The sequence below is a fragment of the Cricetulus griseus genome, chromosome 6, assembly GCF_003668045.3.
Source record: "Cricetulus griseus strain 17A/GY chromosome 6, alternate assembly CriGri-PICRH-1.0, whole genome shotgun sequence".
Lineage (NCBI taxonomy): Eukaryota > Metazoa > Chordata > Mammalia > Rodentia > Cricetidae > Cricetulus > Cricetulus griseus.
Window position 1 is genome coordinate 134284596 of NC_048599.1, and position 10025 is coordinate 134294620.

Consider the following 10025-nt stretch of genomic DNA (forward strand, 5'->3'; position numbering starts at 1 on the left):
CCTAATGGGGATTCCTAGTAATGAGGGATATGGTGGCTCATCAAGCCATCTCTTGCTTACCAGTTGAGGCTTCCAGTGGTGTTATTGGGTTGCATTGAATTATTGCCTAAGGGGTTACCATGGAATTCAATAATCAGTCCAGTCTGTTGCTAAGAGAAAGGGTTGCTCTCTGCAAAGTGACAGCAGGGAACCATTAACAAGGACAACACCCACACAACTCATTAAATATGGAGAAGTTGAGCTCAAGCCTACATGGAGTTTTTTCATCCCGTTCTTCTAGTCTCTGGTGAGGGAAAGTACTCTGCAGGCTACTGACAGAGAAATGTGGAAACCAATTCAGCTACAAAATCTTTGACCATAATATGCCCTACCTGCAAAATATGCTAGGACAATGGTAGCACAAAATATGTGGTGAATTGCCAAATAATGTCTGCTTTTATCTAAGGCTCATTCTACAAGAAGGAACCCATATCTGATACTAATTGGATAGCCAAGAATCTGAGACTATATCATCAAGAGATCTCTGGTAAAATCAAATACTATTGGTCTAAAAACAAAAATCAATATAATGATTCCTAAAGATTATGTTATAATTATAGATAGGTGTCATATCCAGTCATCATCAGAGAAAATTCCTCTGGCAGCAGATGAGAAAAATTCAAAGATGCATCACAAGACATTATGTGGAAAGAGGGGACTAAGTCTAAATTGGAGGTCTCCATCAAATTCTTCGCATCAGAGCTCAGGGATTCCTATAGAAGAGGAGGCAAAAAGATAGCCAGAGGGGTTGTATGACACCAAGAGAACAAGTTCCTATGTATCAAATAAGCAAGGCTTATATGAGTTCACAGAGAATTAAGAAGGAAGAATATGGCCTTGCAAACCTTCACCATGTCCTCTGCCTTTATGGAACTCCTGACGGTGAGAATAAGTGGGACTCTGATTATTGTGCCTGAAGTTGGGAGTCTTTTCCTCCTTTTAGTTTGTCATATCCAACTTCAATGTGTTAATTTTGCTTCATTTTATCCTATTTTATTTTGTCATATTTGGATATTCTCTCTTAGGTAAAAAATAAGATAATGGTTATTAGGTTATCATCTCTTTTCTAATGAGAAACAGAAATGGAGATGATGAAGAGGGGAAGGGAGGGGAGGGGAGCAAAGAAGGAACTGGGAGAGTGAAAGGGGAAACTATAATAGTGATACATTATTTGAGAAAGTAATCAACTTTCAATAAAAGGAAAAAAGAAGACATCATGAAATACTAATATATTATTATTGTTATTATTAAAAACAATAAATATAAGTATACTATATAACGGCATATACTGATGTATTTAAGAATATGTATTAATGGTCAGTAGTAAATCACAGCTCCTATATAACTTTATCTAGACATTTTTGTCCCAAATATTTCCTACAAAATGAAGCATTTCCTTTGAGAAAAAGGACTGGTTTTGGTGAAACTAAGGAATTAGATGAAATTTACAAAGCTAGAGAACGTCCTGAAATTTATGACAGCTGCAAAGATCTAAGGAGAGGAGACTCCTTAGCAGCTGATCTGCCTCTAAGCCCAGAAGGAAGGTTTAGGGATGCAGCTCTGTTTATCATGTCAGCTAAAATGTGGACTTTATTTACCCATGGTTAAAATTTCTAATGATTAAAAATGTATTTGACAAAATATCAAAACACAAGTAGTCAGGAGCTAAGAAGATAGTCAAAATGTCTGGCATCACATTTTAAGTCTCTAGAAAGAAACTGGAAAGGAAGAGAAAATTTCCAGTATTGAACTTATTTCTGTCATAATTTATTAATCTTCTAAGTGAATGTTAATAGAATATTCCACAACCTATCATGAAAATATATTTAAGAAGTAAATCTTATTATTTTTCTAGAGAATACTAGGAACCGAAAACTGAATTTAGTTCAATTATTTATTATGATTATAATGTTTAGGGTTCAATTAGTGTATACTTTTTCAAAAGTCACTTTTTCTTTAATAAAAACATCACCATGGTCCATACCAAAACACTTATGTTACAGGGCATTAGAACATTAGCATACCTCCTTGGCAGAAAGGCATAATATGAAGAAGAATGGCATTACTATTTTTTATTGAGATGATTTTTAATGATTAGATAAATAAGGCAATGCAGTAAAGCAATCAATTTGACAATAAAATATCTATATCTCTTAATTAGACATGCAAAAAGTTAAGTGCATATCTGTTTTGACAAATTTAGTAGCTAGAATCGTTAGTAAGCATTCTTCAATTCATTGTAAAATCAAAACTCATTTAGTACAAACCAATACAGGTTTTTCAAAACAATATTAACCTATAAAATATTGAAAGCTCAGGATTTATCATGTCTTTAAGTTATTATTTTCTAGTGTGTGCTGTGTCAAAATGACTTTCTGAGAGCAGTCAAGTTGATCTTAAGAGTATTCTGGCTCTTATTGTAAGAATCATGTAACAACAATGTCTACAAAAATTTCAAATAGAAAAATAAATTCTGCATGCTAGCCAAAACCCAGATTTTTACAGTAGGTCAGGCTGACCCAGATGATACATAGGCTTTGATTTTCATCCTGAATTTTTAATAATTCAGTGACAAGATAGATAACTTTAAAACGTAGGTGGCTCCTTACCTCTCTCAAAACTTCTGGATGTCTGAGTGGAGAAATGTTCAGGGCAGCTTTAGAAAAGCACTTCTGGTTAAGGTGAACTTCATATATTAGGAAATTGTTAAAACAACTTCAATGTCCCAAATTCCTCTCTACTCTTTGTCTGAAATACTATCCTTGCCTTTTCATATATACTTCATTTGAAGGCCAATGCTTAAGAACAGATCTCAAACTGCTCATTCATTTTAACATAAGGTGAAGTAAATGTATATTGTTTTCAAAGTATTTTATTTAAAGTGTCATTTTGATAAAAAGCATACTATCCTTCTTAATGGATTTCTAGGAATTAATATATGAGACCTTCAGTAAGGAGGTAATCTAAATGGATATATTATAGTTAATATTTTTATATGTTCTTTGAGAATTTCAATCATCTATTTTGAACACATCCTTCCCCATCTCACAAACACTTCCAGATCCATAATCCCTTACTTGGACCCTTTTATGAAAATTAATTCCAAGTAAATGATGGGTGAACTTCTGTTAGAGCATGGTCAATCAACTAGAAGCAACATCCTTAAGGAAAACTGACTGTCCCTGTTCACAAAACTTCAGTTCCCAGTAGTCCCTCAGCTAGGGGTTGCTCTTTCTACCATGTTTGTATTTAGTCTGGCTTGAGCTTGTTCAGGTCATAGTCATGCTGAAAAACTGCTCTGTTTTCATATACGAGATTTTCCTCATTTGTGTAGAAACACTATTTCTTTATCACCCACCATCTCATCTCTGGATCTGATAATCTTTTCCTACCAATCTTTTCATACCATATTCCACAATGATGTCTGAGTTTTGAAGGAATGGTATGATAGAAGTCCTATCTAGTGTTAACCATTCAACAGCACCCCCTTTTCTGCTTCCTAACCAGTTGCATGTGGGTCTCTGCAGAAAGAATCTTCTCAGATGAATGTTAATGACAATAGTGACTAATCTTTAGGAGTTGAATACTGTATCCACTTAGCAGAATAATAATAGTATCTTATTCTCTAGGGCTTATTAGCTGTCTAGATATAGAATTTTGGCCCTGATAATGGTGTCAGTTGTAGGTTAATCTTATTGAGTGAACCCTGAATTAAATCCTAATGTGGTTGGTTAATATTATGCCATTTGTGACATTGTTGCATCAGTGGACATGTCTTACCAATCAAGCAATATTAGATTTCACAGGGTTTATACCTAAGTAAGAATGATAATTTTGTTTTTATTGTGGTAGCTTGTATATCACCATTTAACAATATGAAAGCTTCCCAGTAGTAATAAATCTTTAAGGTGAGTACTACCTTGTTTTCTCTATGTTCAATAACTCATGTGGTATCTTCAGCAGGATCTTACCACCAAGTTCTGTAGACTAACCAAGAACATTGTCAATAAGCTGTTATGTTGGGGTATTTTTGATACCTTACTGGCCAACAACCCCAAAAGAAATAAATTATTCCTGGAACTGAGTGTTTTTATTACCTAACCCATGAAATGTAGTATGGGCATTTTTGCCTTGTTATACCTTAACATCATTTAACTTCTTTTATTTGTGTTTACATGTTAGTATTTTTATTTTTTGGAAGAAAACTATACATTGTTTTCCCCGTTCCTTTTTTTTTGTTCAATCCTTCCATTCATCATCTTAGCCTCTTTCAGATTCTTAGCCTTTTCATTTGTTTGTTTATTGTTTATTTGTTTATTGTTTATTTGGCATCTTTTATTATTCTAATTTAATTCTAATTTAATGGATTAGTACTTTGCAAGACTTCTGACATTTTTTTCCAACTATTTTTTATTTGAATTAGAAACAGGATTGATTTACATGACAATCCCAGTTCCCTTCTCCCACCAGTCCTCCCCTACCACCACTCCCCCAACTAAAACCCTATCTATCACATATCCTTTCTGCTCCCCCTGGATGGTGAGACCTTCCAAAGGGTGTCATCAGAGTCTATTGTATCCTTTGGGATAGGGCCTAGTCCCACCCCTGAGTGTGTTGGCTCAGGGAGTATTCCTCTATATGGAATGGGCTCCCCAAGTCCACACCTATACTAAGGATAAGTACTGAACTTCTACAGGAGGTCCCATAGATTTCCAAGGTTTCCTCACAGACCCATGTTCCTGGGGTCTGGATCAGTCCCATGCTGGTATTCCAGCTATCAGAATGGGGATCAAGAGTTCCTCGATGTTCAGGTCAGTTGTTTCTCTGAGTTTCACCAGCCTGGTCTGGACGCCTATGCTCTTCCCTCATCCTTCTCTGAATCTGGGTTTCAGTTCAGTTTGGTATTAGTTGTGGGTGCCTGCTTCTACTTATACCAGCTGCTGAATGTAAGCTATAGGATGGCATATAAGTTAGTCATCAATCTCATTATCAGGGAGGGCATTTAAGGTACAATCTCCTCTGTTGCTTAGATTGTTATCTGGTGTCATCTTTGTAGACGTCTAGACATTTCCCTAGTGCCTGATTTCTCTGTGAACCAAAAATGTCTCCGTCTATTATGATATCACCATTCTTGTTATCATCTATTCTTCCCCTGACTCGAACTTTCTGCTCCCTCATGTCCTCTGCATCCCTTCTCTTCTCCCCTTCTCATTCTCTTAGCTCCCCCCCCCTTCCTGGGCTCCCAATTTGCTCAAAAGATGTTGACCCTTTCCCCTTCTCAAGGAACCATGTATGACCATCTTAGGGTCCTCATGTTTATTAGCTTCTTTGGCAGTGTGGATTGTAGGCTGGTAATCCTTGACTCTATGGCTAAAATAAGCATGTGAGTGAGTACATATCATGTTTGTCTTTTTGCAATTGAGTTACCTCACTCATAATGGTTTCTTCTAGTTCAATCCATTTTCCTGCAAATTTCAAGATTCCATTGTTGTTTTTTCTGCTGAGTAGTACTCCATTGTGTAAATGTACCACATTTTCTCTATCTATTCTTCGGTTGAGGGGCATCTAGGCTGCTTCCAGTTTCTGGCTATTACAAAGAGTGCTGTTATGAACATCATTGAACATATGTCCTTGTTGTATGAATGTGCTTCTTTTGGGTACATGCCTAGGAGTGGAATTGCTGGATCTTGTGGTAGACTGATTCCCATTTTTTTGAGGAGTCACCATACTGATTTCCAAAGTGGCTGTACAAGTTGGCACTCCCACCAGCAGTGGAGAAGTATTCCACTTTCTCCACATCCTCTCCAACATGAACTGTCATTGGTGTTTTTTATTTTGGCCATTCTGACAGGATTAAGATGGTATCTCAGAGTTGTTTTGATTTGCATTTCCCTGATGGCTAAGGATGTTGAACACTTTCTTATGTGTCTTTCAGCCATTTTAGATTCCTCTATTGAGAATTGTCTATTTAGTTCTGTACCCCACTTTTTAATTGGATTGTTTGGTGTTTTGGAGACTAGCTTCTTGAGTTCTTTATGTATTTCGGAGATCAGCCCTCTGTCAGATATGGGGTTGGTGAAAATCTTTTCCCAGTTTGTCAGCTGCCGTTATGTCTTGCTGACTGTCTCCTTTGCTTTACAGAAGCTTCTCAGTTTCAGGAGGTCCCTTTTATTAATTGTTGACCTCAGTGTCTGTGCTACTGGTGTAATGTTCAGGAAGCCGTCTCCTGTACCAATTAATTCAAGGGTATTTCCCACTTTGTCTTCTAATAGGTTCAGTGTAGCTGGATTTATGTTGAGATCTTTGATCCATTTTTACTTAAGTTTTGTGCAAGGTGATAGGCTTGGGTCTAACTGCACTCTTCTACATGTCTGCAACCATTTATGCTAACATCATTTGTTTAAGATGTTCTCTTTGTTCCATCGCATGAATTTGGATTGTTTGTCAAAAATCAGGTGTTCATATGTGTGTGGGTTAATATCAGGGTTTTCATTTCTGTTCCACTGGTCTACCTGTCTATTTTTGTGCCAATTCCAAGCTGTTATCAGGACTATAGCTCTGTTTTAGAGCTTGAAGTCAGGGATGGTGAAGCCTCCAGAAGTTCCTTTATTGTATAGGGATGTTTTGGCTATCCTGGGTCTTTTGTTTCTCCAAATAAAGTTGAGAATTGTTCTTTCAAGGTCTGTGAAGAATTGTGTTGGGATTTTGATGGGGATTGCATTTAATCTGTAGATTGCTTTTTGTAAGATTGCCATTTTTACTATGTTGATCCTACCTATCTAAGAGCATGGGAGATCTTTCCATTTTCTGGTATCTTCTTTAATTTCTTTCTTTAGAGACTCAAAATTCTTATGGTACAGGTCTTTCACATTTTTGGTTAGTGTTACCTCAAGGTATTTTATGTTGTTTGTGGCAATTGTAAAGGGTGATGTTTCTCTGATTTCTTTCTCCACCAATGTGATATATATATAATATATATATATATATATATATATATATATATTATATATTGAGACTTCTTCCTGATGGATTTTTCCTGTGATGGATATGAAATGACCTTCTTCATCTCTTTTGATTGATTTTAGTTTGAAGTCTAACTTGTTAGATACTAGGATAGCTACCCCACCTTGTTTCTTGTGTACATTTGATTGGAATATCTTATCCCAACCCTTTACTCTGAGGTAATGTTTGTCTTTGAATTCGAGGTGTGTTTCTTGTATGCAGCACTTGGATGGATTCTGTCTTCATATCCAATCTGTTAGCCTGTGTCTTTTTATAGGTAAGTTAAGACCATTAATATTGAGGGAAATTAAGGTCCATTGTGTGTTTATTCTTGCTTGTTTTTGATTTGTTATTGGTACTGGTATTGTAAGAGGATTTACCCTGCTTTTTATTTTGTGTGGAATTTGCCTATGTTTGTGTGAGTGGAATTTTCCTTCCAGTACTTTCTGTAGGCCTGGGTTAGTGGTTACATATTGTTTAAATCTGGTTTTGTCGTGGAATATCTTGTTTTCTCCATTTATATTGATTGAAAGCTTTGCTTGGTATGGTAGTCTGGGCTGACATCCATGTTCTCGCAGAGTTGGTTGAATGTTGAATATCTATCCAGGTCTTTCTGTCTTTCAGAGTTTCCATGGAGAAGTCTGGTGTAATTCTGATAGGTTTGCCTTTATATGTTACTTGGCCTTTTTCCCTTGCTACTCTTAATATTTTTTCTTTATTCTGTACGTTTGGTGTTTTAATTATTATGTGACGAAGATACTTTCTTTTGTGGTCCACTCTATTTGGTGTTCTGTAGGCTTCTTGTATTTTCATTGGCATGAATTTCTTTAGGTTGGAAAAGTTTTGAGTTGTATTTCTTTACCCTCTTCTATACCTATTTTCCTTAGGTTTGGTCTTTCCATGGTGTCCCATAGTTCCTGGATATTTTGTGTTATGGATTTGTTGGACTTCAGATTTTCTTTGTTTGACGAGTTTATTCCCTCTAATTTTGTCTTCAGCATCTGAGATTCTGTCTTCCATCCCTTGTATTCTGTCGGTTATGCTTGAATCTATGGTTCCTGATTGTTTATTCAGCTTTTCCAATTCCAGCATTCCCTCAGTTTGTGTTTTATTGTCTCTAATTCAGTTTTCAGGTCCTGAACTGTTTCCTTCAGCTGTTTAATTGTATTTTCTTGGCTTTTTGGCTTTCCTTGATTTCTTGCATCTTTTGGTTTGTCTTTTCTTCTATTTCTCAGAACGATTTTCTGATTTTCTGTCTTAGGTTCTCTAGCATCTGCATGAAGTTGTTTTTAAGGTTGCTCTCTTCTGCTTCTTCTGTGTTGGGATGTTCATGTCTTGCTGGTGTAGATTCCCTAGACTCTGGTGGTGTCATATTGGTTTTTGTGTTGTTGGATGTGTTCTTATATTATTGTCACTTCCTTTCCTGATGTGTATGGTTCCAGTGTTCTCTTCATGTGTGTGCAATTGACTCTGATATTCTGATGGGTCTCAAGTAGGAAGCAGGCAAGTCTGAGGCACTGGCTCTCCAGGTGGGTGAGAGCAGCATTGGTACAGAGATGTCAACAGACTCTGGGTTGTCTGGTCCTCAGGGGTCCAGTTGTCTTGTCTGCAGACCCTTGGGCACAATTTGCCTGGGTGGGCAGGCAAAGCAGCTTACCTCTGCACTCTCTGCACTGTGTGGGGGCCAGAACAGCCCAGCAATCTCAGCAGAGTCAGGGTCCAAGTGTCTTCTGACCTCTGACATTTTAATGTTTTCTCATTTACTAAACATTGATTCTCTTCTCATAAAATATAATCTGCATAAAGATTCTCCTCTCTCTACTCCTCCTACATCCTCCTTACCTCCTCTTCCATCCAGGTCCACTGTTTTTCTAGCTCTCATTAGAACAGAACATTAGACAGCTTCTAAGAGATAATAACAAAACATAAGTATATAAAATATAATAAGATAAAAAACACCATCATATCAAAATTGGGCAAGAGAAGTCAACAAAACATGAAAGAGCTCCAAGAGAAGACACAAGAATCAGAGACTTACTCATTTACGATTAGGAGTCCCATAGGACACTAAACTTAAAGATATAGTTTATATGCAAAAGACGTGGGTCAGACCTCTATAAGTCCTGTGTGTGCTGCTTCAGTCTCTGAGGTTTTTAGTATTTGGTTTTATCCTATGACTCAAGGATATGTAGTCTCTAATTGTTGGGTACCCAAGCAAGGTTGGGCATTGTTTTCATATCATGTAGTGGGCCTTAAGTCAAATCAGACATTCATTGATTACTCCCACATGTTTTGTGCCACCATTTCCCTAGTATAATTTCAATGCTGGGAATATTGGAAATCAAAGGTTTTGTCATAATATGGTTTTTATGTTTCTTTCAATTTTTTTGGTATCCTGCAGAGTACATCCCCATGCCTGAATTAACAGGGTTCTCTTTAGAAAGTCTATTCTTCTGTCAGTTATTCAAGGCTGTTCCCACTTCTCTTCTATCAGGTCCAGTGTACATGGTTTCATGTTTGAGGTCTTTGATACAATTAGACTTGAGTTTTGTGCAGAATGATAGATATGAATCCATTGGAATTTTCTACATGCACCCATTCAGTTTGACCAGCACTATTTGTCAAAGTTGCCATGTTCTTTCCACTGTGTGCCTCTGGGCTCTTTATAAAATATTGGGTGTCCATAGGTATTTGAGTTTACATCTGGTTCTTCAATATAATTTCATTCATCAATGTGCTTGTTTTGTGCCAATATTATGCTATTTTTATTATGACAGATTTGTAGTATAACTTGGTATCAGGAATGGTGAGATCTCTCACTGTTTTGTTGTTGATTAGAATTGTTTCAGTTATCTTCACTTTTCTGTTTTTCTAAGTTACTATGATTTCCTATGGTATATGAAGTTTGTAATTGTTCTTTCAATTTATGGAATTTTGATGGGGCTTGATCTGAACCTATAGATTGCTTTCAGCAGGATGGCCAT